The sequence below is a fragment of the Hordeum vulgare genome, chromosome 4H (genome assembly GCF_904849725.1).
Source record: "Hordeum vulgare subsp. vulgare chromosome 4H, MorexV3_pseudomolecules_assembly, whole genome shotgun sequence".
In the NCBI taxonomy this organism is placed as follows: domain Eukaryota; kingdom Viridiplantae; phylum Streptophyta; class Magnoliopsida; order Poales; family Poaceae; genus Hordeum; species Hordeum vulgare.
The window spans coordinates 536,305,123-536,320,205 of record NC_058521.1 but is presented as its reverse complement, the minus strand read 5'-3'; positions in this window follow the sequence as shown (position 1 = coordinate 536,320,205).

Here is a 15,083-nt window from a genome sequence, read left to right as displayed (position 1 = left end):
AATCTGGGCCCACCATTGCTTCTTCATAATTTGCAGGTTCATTGTTGTCTAACAACATGATTGATAAGACGGGATTACCGTACCACTCTAGAGCAGCGCGTGATCTCGTCGACCTGCGTGGTTCAACAGAAACTTGAACTGGAGTTTCATGATCATCATCATTAACTTCCTCCTCAACCGGCGTCGCAACGACAGAGGTTTCCCCTTGCCCTGCGCCACCATCCAGAGGGATGAGAGGTTCGACAACCTCGTCAAGTTCTATCTTCCTCCCACTCAATTCTCTCGAGAGAAACTCCTTCTCGAGAAAAGTTCCGTTCTTAGCAACAAACACTTTGCCCTCGGATTTGAGATAGAAGGTGTACCCAACTGTCTCTTTTGGGTAACCTATGAAGACGCACTTTTCCGCTTTGGGTTCCAGCTTTTCAGGCTGAAGCTTTTTGACATAAGCATCACATCCCCAAACTTTAAGAAACGACAACTTTGGCCTTTTGCCATACCACAGTTCGTATGGTGTCGTCTCAACGGATTTCGATGGTGCCCTATTTAAAGTGAATGCAGCTGTTTCTAATGCATAACCCCAAAATGATAACGGCAAATCAGTAAGAGACATCTTAGATCGCACCATCTCTAACAAAGTACGATTACGACGTTCGGACACACCATTACGCTGTGGTGTTCCAGGCGGTGTTAACTGCGAAACAATTCCACATTGTCTTAAGTGAGTACCAAACTCGAAACTCAGATATTCACCCCCACGATCAGACCGTAGGAACTTGATCTTCTTGTTACGATGATTTTCCACTTCACTCTGAAATTGCTTGAACTTTTCAAATTTTTCAGACTTGTGTTTCATCAAGTAGACATAACCATATCTACTTAAATAGTCAGTGAAGGTGAGAAAATAACGATATCCGCCGCGTGCCTCCACGCTCATTGGACCACACACATCGGTATGTATGATTTCCAACAAGTCACTTGCACGCTCCATTGTTCCGGAGAACGGAGTCTTAGTCATCTTGCCCATGAGGCATGGTTCGCACGTGTCAAGTGAATCAAAGTCAAGTGACTCCAAAAGTCCATCACATGGAGTTTCTTCATGCGCTTTATACCAATATGACCCAAGCGGCAGTGCCACAAAAATATGGCGCTATCATTGTTTACTCTAACTCTTTTGGTCTCAATGTTATGTATATGCGTATTGCTATCAAGATTCAATATGAACAATCCTCTCACATTCGGTGCATGACCATAAAAGATGTTACTCATAGAAATAGAACAACCATTATTCTCAGACTTAAAAGAGTAACCGTCTCGCAATAAACAAGATCCAGATATAATGTTCATGCTCAACGCAGGCACTAAATAATAATGATTTAAGTTCATCACTAATCCCGATGGTAGTTGAAGTGACACTGTGCCGACGGCGATTGCATCAACCTTGGAACCGTTTCCTACGCGCATCGTCACTTCGTCTTTCGCCAGCCTTCGTCTATTCCGCAGTTCCTGCTTCGAGTTGCAAATGTGAGCAACAGAACCGGTATCAGATACCCAGGCACTACTACGAGAGCCGGTTAAGTACACATCAATAACATGTATATCAAATATACCTGATTTTTCTTTGCCCGCCTTCTTATCTGCCAGATACTTGGGGCAATTGCGCTTCCAGTGACCCATACCCTTGCAATAGAAGCACTCTGTTTCAGGCTTAGGTCCAGCTTTGGGTTTCTTCGGCGGATTGACAACAGGCTTGCCGCTCTTCTTCGAATTGCCCTTCTTGCCTTTGCCGTTTCTCTTGAAACTAGTGGTCTTGCTCACCATCAACACTTGATGCTCTTTACGGAGTTCAGACTCTGCGACTTTCAGCATCGCAAACAACTCGCCGGGAGACTTGTTCATCCCTTGCATGTTGTAGTTCAACACAAAGCCTTTATAGCTTGGCGGCAGTGATTGAAGGATTCTGTCAGTGATAGCTTCTTGCGGGAGTTCAATCCCCAGTTCAGCTAGACGGTTTGAATACCCAGACATTTTGAGCACATGTTCACTGACAGACGAGTTTTCCTCCATCTTGCAAGCATAGAATTTATCGGAGGTCTCATACCTCTCGATCCGGGCGTTCTTCTGAAAGATAAACTTCAACTCCTGGAACATCTCAAATGCTCCATGACGCTCAAAGCGGCGTTGAAGTCCCGGTTCTAAGCCATACAAGACTGCACATTGAACTATTGAGTAGTCCTCCTTACGTGCTAACCAAGTGTTCTTAACATCCTGATCAGCCGTAGCGGGTGGTTCATCTCCTAGCGCAGCATTAAGGACATAATCCTTCTTTCCAGCTTGTAAGATTAGCTTAAGATTACGAGCCCAGTCTACAAAGTTGCTTCCATCATCTTTCAACTTAGCTTTCTCGAGGAACGTATTAAAATTCAGGATGACACTTGCGTGAGCCATGATCTACAACACAAATATATTCAAAGTGGACTTAGACTATGTTCAAGATAATTAGAGTTCAACTTAATCAAATTATATGCTAAACTCCCACTCAAAAAGTACATCTCTCTAGTCATTTGAGTGGTTCATGATCCACTTACACTATCCCAAGTCCGATCATCACGTGAGTTGAGTATAGTTTCAGTGGTAAGCATCCCTATGCTAATCATATCAACTATATGATTCATGATCGACCTTTCGGTCTCATGTGTTCCGAGGCCATGTCTGCACATGCTAGGCTCGTCAAGCTTAACCCGAGTGTTCCGCGTGCGCAACTGTTTTGCACCCGTTGTATGTGAACGTTGAGTCTATCACACCCGATCATCACGTGGTGTCTCGAAACGACGAACTGTAGCAACGGTGCACAGTCGGGGAGAACACAATTTCGTCTTGAAATTTTAGAGAGAGATCACCTCATAATGCTACCGTCGTTCTAAGCAAAATAAGGTGCAAAAAGGATTAACATCACATGCAATTCATAAGTGACATGATATGGCCATCATCACGTGCTTCTTGATCTCCATCACCAAAGCACCGGCACGATCTTCTTGTCACCGGCGCCACACCATGATCATCCATCAACGTGTTGCCATCGGGGTTGTCGTGCTACTTATGCTATTACTACTAAAGCTACATCCTAGCAAAATAGTAAACGCATCTGCAAGCACAAACGTTAGTATAAAGACAACCCTATGGCTCCTGCCGGTTGTCGTACCATCGACATGCAAGTCGATATTTCTATTACAACATGATCATCTCATACATCCAATATATCACATCACATCGTTGGCCATATCACATCACAATCATACCCTGCAAAAACAAGTTAGACGTCCTCTAATTTTGTTGTTGCATGTTTTACGTGGTGACCAAGGGTATCTAGTAGGATCGCATCTTACTTACGCAAACACCACAACGGAGATATATGAGTTGCTATTTAACCTCATCCAAGGACCTCCTCGGTCAAATCCGATTCAACTAAAGTTGGAGAAACCGTCACTTGCCAGTCATCTTTGAGCAAAGGGGGTTACTCGTAACGATGAAACCAGTCTCTCGTAAGCGTACGAGTAATGTCGGTCCAAGCCGCTTCAATCCAACAATACCGCGGAATCAAGAAAAGACTAAGGAGGGAAGAAAAACGCACATCACCGCCCACAAAACCTTTTGTGTTCTACTCGAGAAGACATCTACGCATGAACCTAGCTCATGATGCCACTGTTGGGGAACGTCGCATGGGAAACAAAAATTTTCCTACGCGCACGAAGACCTATCATGGTGATGTCCAACTACGAGAGGGGATGAGTGATCTACGTACCCTTGTAGATCGTACAGCAGAAGCGTTAGAGAACGCGGTTGATGTAGTGGAACGTCCTCACGTCCCTCGATCCGCCCCGCGAACAATCCCGCGATCAGTCCCACGATCTAGTACCGAACGGACGGCACCTCCGCGTTCAGCACACGTACAGCTCGACGATGATCTCGGCCTTCTTGATCCAGCAAGAGAGACGGAGAGGTAGAAGAGTTCTCCGGCAGCGTGACGGCGCTCCGGAGGTTGGTGATGATCTCGTCTCAGCAGAGCTCCGCCCGAGCTCCGCAGAAACGCGATCTAGAGGAAAAACTATGGAGGTATGTGGTCGGGCAGCCGTGAGAAAGTCGTCTCAAATCTGCCCTAAAAGCCCCATATATATAGGAGGAGGGAGGGGGACCTTGCCTTGGGGTCCAAGGGACCCTCAAGGGGTCGGCCGAGCCAAGGGGGGAGGACTCCCCCCCCAAACCGAGTTGGACTTGGTTTGGTGGGAGGAGTCCCCTTCCCTTCCCACTTCCTCCCTCTTTTTTTTTCTTTTCCTTTGATTTCCTTCTCTTGGCGCATAGGCCCCCTTGGGGCTGTCCCACCAGCCCACTAAGGGCTGGTGTGTCCCCCCAAAGCCTATGGGCTTCCCTGGGGTGGGTTCCCCCCCCCCCCCCCCGGTGAACTCCCGGAACCCATTCGTCATTCCCGGTACATTCCCGGTAACTCCGAAAACCTTCCGGTAATCAAATGAGGTCATCCTATATATCAATCTTCGTTTCCGGACCATTCCGGAAACCCTCGTGACGTCCGTGATCTCATCCGGGACTCCGAACAACATTCGGTAACCAACCATATAACTCAAATACGCATAAAACAACGTCGAACCTTAAGTGTGCAGACCCTGCGGGTTCGAGAACTATGTAGACATGACCCGAGAGACTCCTCGGTCAATATCCAATAGCGGGACCTGGATGCCCATATTGGATCCTACATATTCTACGAAGATCTTATCGTTTGAACCTCAGTGCCAAGGATTCGTATAATCCCGTATGTCATTCCCTTTGTCCTTCGGTATGTTACTTGCCCGAGATTCGATCGTCAGTATCCGCATACCTATTTCAATCTCGTTTACCGGCATGTCTCTTTACTCGTTCCGTAATACAAGATCCCGCAACTTACACTAAGCTACATTGCTTGCAAGGCTTGTGTGTGATGTTGTATTACCGAGTGGGCCCCGAGATACCTCTCCGTCACACGGAGTGACAAATCCCAGTCTTGATCCATACTAAATCAACTAACACCTTCGGAGATACCTGTAGAGCATCTTTATAGTCACCCAGTTACGTTGCGACGTTTGATACACACAAAGCATTCCTCCGGTGTCAGTGAGTTATATGATCTCATGGTCATAGGAATAAATACTTGACACGCAGAAAACAGTAGCAACAAAATGACACGATCAACATGCTACGTCTATTAGTTTGGGTCTAGTCCATCACGTGATTCTCCCAATGACGTGATCCAGTTATCAAGCAACAACACCTTGTTCATAATCAGAAGACACTGACTATCATCGATCAACTGGCTAGCCAACTAGAGGCATGCTAGGGACGGTGTTTTGTCTATGTATCCACACATGTAAATGAGTCTTCATTCAATACAATTATAGCATGGATAATAAACTATTATCTTGATACAGGAATTATAATAATAACTATACATTTATTATTGCCTCTAGGGCATAATTCCAACAATATAGTGGGCACTTTTGGCCATTGGAGATCAGACTTTTGCCTCTCCCTCGGCGCAGCCCTGCCCTTCTTCCTCCTCCTCTCTGCCGGTGCTTGGCGAAGCCCTGCCGGGAGACCTCGTCTCTCCATCGACACCACGCCGTCGTGCTGTTGGAGTTCTTCCCCAACCTCTCCATCCTCCTTCCTGGATCAAGGTGCGGGAGACGTCACCGGGCTGCACGTGTGTTGAACGCGGAGGTGCCGTAGTTCGGCACTAGATCGGAATCGCTGCGAGTATAACTCCATCAACCGCGTTCTAGCAACGCTTACGCTTATCGATCTTCAAAGGTATGAAGATGCTCTTACCCCTCTCTCGTTGCTGGTCTCTCCATAAGAAGATCTGAATATGCGTAGGAAAATTTTGAATTTATGCTACGTTACCCAAGAGTTGCATCCGAGCCAGGATTTCTATGCGTAGATTCTATGCACGAGTAGAACACAAAAGTTGTGGGCGATGATTTGTCAATTTGCGTGCCGCTACTAGTCTTATTCTTTTCCGGTGGTATTGTGGGATGAAGCGGCCCGGACCGACTTTACACGTACGCTTACGTGAAACTGGTTCCACCGACAGACATGCACACCGTGCAAAAAGGTGGCTAGCGGGTGTCTGTCTCTCCTACTCTAGTTGGATTGGATTTAATGAAAAGGGTCCTTATGAAGGGTAAATAGATTTGGCATATCATCGTTGTGGCTGTCACGTAGGTAAGAAGGCGTTCTTGCTAGAAACCCAAATCAGCCACGTAAAACTTGCAACAACAATTAGAGGACGTCTAACTTGTTTTTGCACGGTTTGACATGCGATGTGATATGGCCAAAGTTGTGATGTTGCATGTATGATGGATGAGATGATCATGTTATTGTAATAGGTTTCACGACTTGCATGTCGATGAGTATGACAACTGGCAGGAGCCATAGGAGTTGTCTTAATTTATTGTATGAGATGCAACGCCATGTGCTTACTACTTTTACTTCATTGCTAACGGTTAGCTATAGTAGTAGTGATAGTAGTAGTTGGTGTGACGACTTCACGTAGACACGATGATGGAGATCATGGTGTCACGCCGGTGACGATGATGATCATGCGATGCCTGAAGATGGAGATCGAAAGGGCGAAGATAATAATGGCGATATCATGTCACTATATGATTGCATTGTGATGTTTATCATGTTTTACATCTTATTGCTTAGAACGACGGTAGCATAATAAGATGATCCCTCTCAAAAAATTCGAGAACGTATTCCCCTAAGTGTGCACCGTTGCGAAGGTTCATTGTCTCGAAGCACCACGTGATGATCGGGTGTGATAGATTCTAACATTCGCATACAACGGGTGTAAGCCAGATTTACACACGCGAAACACCTAGGTTGACTCGACGAGCTTAGCATGTACAGACATGACCTCGAATACAAGAGACCGAAAGGTCGAACATGAGTCGTATGGTTGAATACGATCAGCATGAAGTTTCTCACCATGGTGACTAATCCGTCTCACGTGATGATCGGACACGGGTTAGTCAACATGGATCATGTATCACTTAGATGACTAGATGGATGTCGATTTAAGTGGGAGTTCATACTTAATTTGATTAAATGAACTTAATTGTCATGAACTTAGTCTAAAATTTGTCTTTATAAATATTGTAGATGGCCAACGTCAACCTCAATTTCAACGCATTCCTAGAGAAAAACAAGCTGAAAGATGATGGTAGCAACTATGCGGACTGGGTTCGCAACTTGAAGCTCATCCTTGAAGCAGCTAAAAAGGCTTATGTCCTTGATGCGCCGCTAGGTGACCCTCTCGTTCCCGCAGCAGCCCAGGACATTCTGAACGTCTGGCAAACGCGGAGTGATGACTACTCTCTGGTTAGGTGTGGCATGTTATACAGTTTAGAAACGGGGCTCCAAAGGCGTTTTGAGCAACACGGGGCATATGAGATGTTCCAGGAGCTGAAGCTAGTTTTTCAAGCTCATGCCCGTGTCGAGAGATATGAAGTCTCCGACAAGTTCTTTAGCTGTAAGATGGAGGAGAACAGTTCTGTCAGTGAGCACATACTCAAAATGTCTGGGTTACACGGTCGTCTGACTTCACTTGGAGTCGAACTTCCGGATGATGCTACAATTGACAGAATCCTCCAGTCTCTCCCACCAATCTACAAAGGCTTTGTGCTTAACTACAACATGAAGGGATGGAGAAGACCATTCCCGAGTTGTACTCGATGCTCAAGTCTGCAGAAGTAGAAATCAAGAAAGAGCATCAAGTGTTGATGGTCAACAAGACCACTAGTTTCAAGAAAGGCAAGGGTAAGAAGAACTTCAAGAAAGACGGCAAAGCTGTTGCCGCGCCCGGTAAGCCAGATGCCGGGAAGAAGAAAAAGAATGGACCCAAGCCTGAGACTGAGTGCTTCTATTGCAAGGGAAAGGGTCACTGGAAGCGGAACTGCCCCAAATACTTAGCGGACAAGAAGGCCGGCAACATTAAAGGTATATGTGATATACATGTTATTGATGTGTACCTTACCAGCGCTCGTAGTAGCTCCTGGGTATTTTATACCGGTGTTGTTGCTCAAATTTGCAACTCAAAGCAGGAACTGCGGAATAAGCGGAGACTGGCCAAGGATGAGGTGACGATGCGCGTCGGGAATGGTTCAAAGGTCGATGTGATCCCGTCGGCACGCTACCTCTACATCTACCGTCGGTATTAGTTTTAAACCTTAATAATTGTTATTTAGTACCAGCTTTAAGCATGAACATTGTATCAGGGTCTTGCTTAATGCGAGACAGCTACTCATTTAAGTCAGAGAATAATGGTTGTTCTATTTATATGAGTGATATGTTTTATGGTCATGCTCTGCTGGTGAATGGTTTATTCTTGATGAATCTCGATCGTGATGTTACACATATTCATAGTGTGAGTACCAAAAGATGTAAAGTTGATAATGATAGTCCCACATACTTGTGGCACTGCCGCCTTGGTCATATCGGCGTTATGCGCATGAAGAAGCTCCATACTGATGGACTATTAGAGTCTCTTGATTTTGAATCATTTGACACAGGCGAACCATGCCTCATGGGCAAGATGACTAAGACTCCATTCTCAGGTATAATGGAGAGAGCAACCGACTTCTTGGAAATAATACATACTGATGTGTGTGGTCCAATGAACGTTGAAGCTCGCGGTGGCTATCGTTATGTTCTCACTCTCACCGATGATTTGAGTAGGTATGGGTATATCTACTTGATGAAGCACAAATGTGAGACATTTGAAAGGTTCAAGGAATTTCAGAGTGAGGTTGAGAATCAACGTGACAGAAAAATTAAATATCTATGATCTGATCGTGGAGAATATTTGAGTCACGAGTTTGGCACACACCTAAGGAAGTGTGGAATCGTTTCACAACTGACGCCGCCTGGCACACCACAATGCAACGGAGTGTATGAACGTCGCAATCGCACTTTATTAGATATGGTATGATCTATGATGTCTCTTACCGACTTACCGCTATCATTTTGGGGATACGCATTAGAAACTGGAGCATTCACTTTAAATAGGGCACCGTCTAAATCCGTTGAGACGACACCGTATGAACTATGGTTTGGCAAGAAACCTAAGTTGTCGTTTCTTAAAGTTTGGGGTTGCGATGCTTATGTGAAGAAACTTCAACCAGAAAAGCTCGAACCCAAAGCGGAGAAATGCGTATTCATAGGATACCCTAAGGAAACTATTGGGTATACCTTCTATCTTAGATCTGAAGGTAAAACCTTTGTTGCCAAGAACGGATCCTTTCTAGAGAAGGAGTTTCTCTCGAAAGAAGTAAGTGGGAGGAAGGTAGAACTTGATGAGGTAATTACACCCCCTCTCGAACAGGATAGTAGCGCAGCGCTGGAAGTTGTTCCTGTGGCGCCTACACCAACTGAAGAGGAAGTTAATGGTGATGATCATGAAGCTTCGGATCAAGTTACTACTGAACCACGAAGGTCCACAAGGGCACGCTCCGCACCAGAGTGGTACAGCAACCCTGTGATGGAAATCATGTTGTTAGACAACGGTGAACCTTCGAACTATGAAGAAGTGATGGCGGGCCCAGATTCCAACAAATGGCTTGAAGCTATGAAATCCGAGATAGGATCCATGTATGAGAACAAAGTATGGACTTTGGTGGACTTGCCCGATGACCGGCGAGCCATAGAAAATAAATGGATCTTCAAGAAGAAGACTGATGCAAACAGTAATGTAACCGTTTATAAAGCTCGACTTGTCGCAAAGGGTTTTCGACAAATTCAAAGAATTGACTATGAAGATACTTTCTCTCCCGTAGCAAAGCTGAAATTAGTCCGAATCATGTTAGCAATTGCCGCCTTTTATGATTATGAAATTTGGAAAATGGACGTCAAAACAGCGTTCCTTAATGGGAACCTTAAGGAAGAGTTGTATATGATGCAACTAGAAGGTTTTGTCGACCCTAAGGGTGCTAACAAAGTGTGCAAGCTCCAGCGCTCCATCTATGGGCTGGTGCAAGCATCTCGGAGTTGGAACACTCGCTTTAATGAGGTGATTAAAGCATTTGGGTTCATACAGGTTTACGGAGAAGCCTGTCTGTACAAGAAAGTGAGTGGGAGCTCTGTAGCTTTCCTCATACTGTATGTGGATGACATATTATTGATGGGGAATAATATAGAGATGTTAGAGAGCATAAAGGCCTATTTGAACAAAAGTTTTTCAATGAAGGACCTTGGAGAAGTTGCATACATATTAGGCATCAAGATCTATAGAGATAGATCAAGACGCCTCATAGGTCTTTCGCAAAGTACATACCTTGACAAGATATTGAAGAAGTTCAATATGGAAAACTAAAAGAAAGGTTTCTTGCTAGTTTTGCAAGGTATGAGATTGAGTAAGACTCAGTCACCGACCACGGCAGCAGATAGAGAGAAGATGAGTTCTGTCCCCTACGCTTCAGCCCTCGGCTCTCTAATGTATGCCATGTTGTGTACCAGACCTGATATAAACCTTGCCATAAGCTTGGTAGGGAGGTACCAAAGTGATCCCAGTATGGAACACTGGACAGTGGTCAAGAATATCCTTAAGTACCTAAAAGGGACTAAGGAAATGTTTCTCGTTTATGGAAGTGACGAAGAGCTCGTCGTAAAGGGTTACGTCGACGCTAGCTTCGACACGGATCTGGATGACTCTAAGTCACAGACCGGATACGTATATGTGTTGAATGGTGGGGCAGTGAGCTGGTGCAGCAGCAAGCAAGAAGTCGTGGCAGCATCTACATGTGAAGCGGAGTACATAGCTGCTTCAAAAGCAGCTCATGAAGGAATTTGGATGAAGGAGCTCATCACCGACCTTGGAGTGGTTCCAAGCGCGTCGGGTCCAATGACACTCTTCTGTGATAACACTGGAGCCATTGCCATAGCCAAGGAGCCCAGGGTTCACCGGAAGACGAAGCACATCAAACGCCGCTACAACTCCATCCAGGACCATGTCCAGAGTGGAGTGATAGATATTTGTAAAGTACACACGGATCTGAATATTGCAGACCCGTTGACTAAACCTCTTCCACGAGCAAAACATGATCAACACCATAATGCTATGGGTGTTCGATACATCACAATGTAACTAGATTATTGACTCTAGTGCAAGTGGGAGACTCTTGGAAATATGCCCTAGAGGCAATAATAAAATGGTTATTATCATATTTCCTTGTTCATGATAATCGTCTATTGTTCATGCTATAATTGTATTAACAGGAAACGGTAATACATGTGTGAATAAATAGATCACAAAGTGTCCCTAGCAAGCCTCTAGTTGGCTAGCTCGTTAGTCAATAGATGATCATGGTTTCCTGATCATGGGCATTAGATGTCAATGATAACGGGATCACATCATTAGGAGAATGATGTGATGGGCAAGACCCAATCCTAAGCATAGCACTAGATCGTATTGTTCGTATGCTAAAGCTTTTCTAATGTCAAGTATCTTTTCCTTCGACCGTGAGATTGTGCAACTCCCGGATACCGTAGGAGTGCTTTGGGTGTATCAAACGTCACAACGTAACTGGGTGACTATAAAGGTGCACTACGGGTACCTCCGAAAGTGTCTGTTGGGTTGGTACGAATCGAGATCGGGATTTGTCACTCCGTGTGACGGAGAGGTATCTCTGGGCCCACTTGGTAGAACATCATCATGAGCTCAATGTGACTAAGGAGTTAGTCACACGATGACGCGCTACGGAACGAGTAAAGAGACTTACCGGTAATGAGATTGAACAAGGTATAGGTATACCGACGATCGAATCTCGGGCAAGTTCTATACCGACAGACAAAGGGAATCGTATACGGGATTGATTGAATCCTTGACATCGTGGTTCATCCGATGAGATCATCGTGGAGCAAGTGGGAGCCACCATGGGTATCCAGACCCCGCTGATGGTTATTGGCCGGAGAGGCGTCTCGGTCATGTGTGCCTGTCTCACGAACCCGTAGGGTCTACACACTTAAGGTTCGGTGACGCTAGGGTTATAGGGAATTGTTATACGAGGTTACCGAAAGTTTTTCGGAGTCCCGGATGAGATCCCGGACGTCACGAGGAGCTCCGGAATGGTCCGGAGGTAAAGATTGATATATAGGACGGATGGTTTCGGATACCGGAAGTGTTTCGGGCATCACCGGTAACGTACCGGGACCACCTGGACCATCAGAGGTGGCCCCGGGGGACCACCGAAGGGGGGCAACGACCCCGGGAGGTAAGGTGGGCCAAGTGGGGAAGGGAACCAGCCCCTAGGTGGGCTGGTGCGCCTCCCCACTCAGCCCAATGCGTGGGGAAGAGAAAGGGGGGGCAAACCCTAAGCTAGGTGGGCCTAAGGCCCACCAGGGGTGCGCCACACCCCTCCTTACCCCCTTGGCCGCCGCACCAGCCCCCATCTAGGGCTGCCTCCCCCCCCAGGAGAGGGAAACCCTCAAGGGGGCGCAGCCCCTCCCTCCCCCTATATATAGTGGGCACTTTTGGCCATTGGAGATCAGACGTTTGCCTCTCCCTCGACGCAGCCCTGCCCTTCTTCCTCCTCCTCTCTGCCGGTGCTTGGTGAAGCCCTACTGGGAGACCTCATCTCTCCATCGACACCACGCCGTCGTGCTGCTGGAGTTCTTCCCCAACCTCTCCCTCCTCCTTGCGGGATCAAGGTGCGGGAGACGTCACCGGGCTGCACGTGTGTTGAACGCGGAGGTGCCGTAGTTCGACACTAGATCGGAATCGCTGCGAGTACGACTCCATCAACCGCGTTCTAGCAATGCTTCCGCTTAGCGATCTTCAAAGGTATGAAGATTCTCTTACCCCTCTCTCGTTGCTGGTCTCTCCATAGGAAGATCTGAATATGCGTAGGAAAATTTTGAATTTATGCTACGTTATCCAACACAATTGGTTTCTTCTTTCCTTTTATTTGGCATGTGTCAATGGATATCTCATTCCTTGAGGTATCTTTTAATTGATATCCTTCAAGAGATAGTTCTTGTTTGTTTAGGATCTTATTATCACTTGATACCTTGTCTTTTGGTGACTTATTTACTTTGTGTTGAGTTGATTCTTGAGAGCCTTGAGCATGCATATCTACTATATACAACTTCTTTTGCTTGCTTTCTTTGACCCAATATATAGGGGAAACTCCACCTTGTCATAAATTGGCTAAAGTGTGCATGAAATTCAAATTCATATCTATATGCACATATGTATGTGGAGTTTGTCCTATGTATTGCTGGTTTTCTAACTCTTTGGTCCCAATGAGTTTGGGCACCATTTTCTTTGTTTTGCTGTACCAGGAACAACTGGAGATGCATTGGATGCTCGGCTCACCTATAAGGAAGGTGTTGAGACCATGTGATTATTAGAGCCAAGTTAGGATGATCAAAGAACAACTATCTACTACATCAATCCAATGTTGTCTCGGTAACAAGTATCCACTTCATGCATTCTTTTCTTGCAAAGGCCCCAACCTGTCTTTTCTTTTCCAGGTTGCATCATTGCATGAATCTCTTGATTCGTTCTTGTAGTACTTGTTTGCTTTCTCAAAGCATCCGAACGATGATGTCTTGCTACTATTTGGGACGTCTTTGATGTTCGTATGTTGGAAGTTCATATTGTACAATAAGAAAATATTAGGCCATGTGTTATGCTTCCAAGCAAAAGATCTTAATGATATATTTATGACTTCCTTTTGGATATCTAGTTTATTCCTTCTTGTAACCATTTCGTGTGTACATCCTTCTTTGTGGATATATATCATCATGATTGTCTTCTACTTAGAATCTTTTACACATGAGAGCAGTTACATCTCTAATTGATATCCTCTTTTCTTTCACGTCCACCGTTGCATTTCCTTTTTCAGTTTTTGGTGGCTTCGTGAAAGGATTTGTTTTGAGTGCGTATCTTATTTTCCTACATCTTGATGCACTCTTTGGCCGTGAAGATTAATTTTCCTCATGCTTGTCTTGATGAGGGTTTTGCCATTTCGATTAGTATCCCTCCTCTTGACAAGGTTCTTCCTTCCTATCTTCACAATGGGTTGTCACAAGCGTTAGTTCTTATTTTGTTTATTAGTAATCTTGTGAACCCATTTTCTAGTATGTGTGTGTGGGAATGATATGTCTTGCACTTTGTGTCTCATTTCATCAAGACTATGTTGATGAGTAATGCTCATCCTTATCTTAGTCTTCTCAAGTGCTTTGCCATGACCCACACACATTACTTTGGTTGAGCCTATTCTTAAGTTGCTTCTTTTACATGTTGCTCAACCATTTGTTTTGTGCAATTGATATGCTTATTGTCTCATCTATCTTCTTGCACTCGTTGTGTGTTTTATTAATTTTGGGGGAGCAACGATCCTATTGTGTGCACCTATATCAAATACAAAAATCTCGTATTAGTGCACAAATCATGGGGAGCTTCTCTAGTTTTTGATAAAACACTCTGTTGCCTTTATCATAATATCTTTTATTCATGTGGTTCGAAGGACCATATGATTGTTTGATCCATCTGGTATCTTTTGATTGCTTGCCTCTATTTTTGTATGTCTTTGTGGCATACGATCCTTTTATTTGCAATCTTTGGGTCCTCAATATAGTTAGTTTTCCTCCAACTACTTATCATTGTATTTGTGTATTTCTTTGCACTCATTTTCTGAGAAGTACACACTTTTTGGAGGACCACCTACTATATTGGCTTTCTAAACTTTTCGTCCATTTTGGCAATCGATGCCAATGGGGGAGAAGTTTAGAGAGTTTACTTTGGATATGCTTAGAGGGTTTTGCTTTTATTGCGTAAGCATTTACATCTTGCACGCATGCATTATTGCTTTGTATGTGTGCGCTTGGTTATGCTTATTTCCTTATATAAACTCTCTTGAAGTGGTTGTCATCAATTACCAAAATGGGGGAGATTGTTAGAGCATATATCTCCATATGTGGTTTTGGTAATTGATGACAATTCCTATGGACTAATGGTTGCCTTAAGTTATATTTAT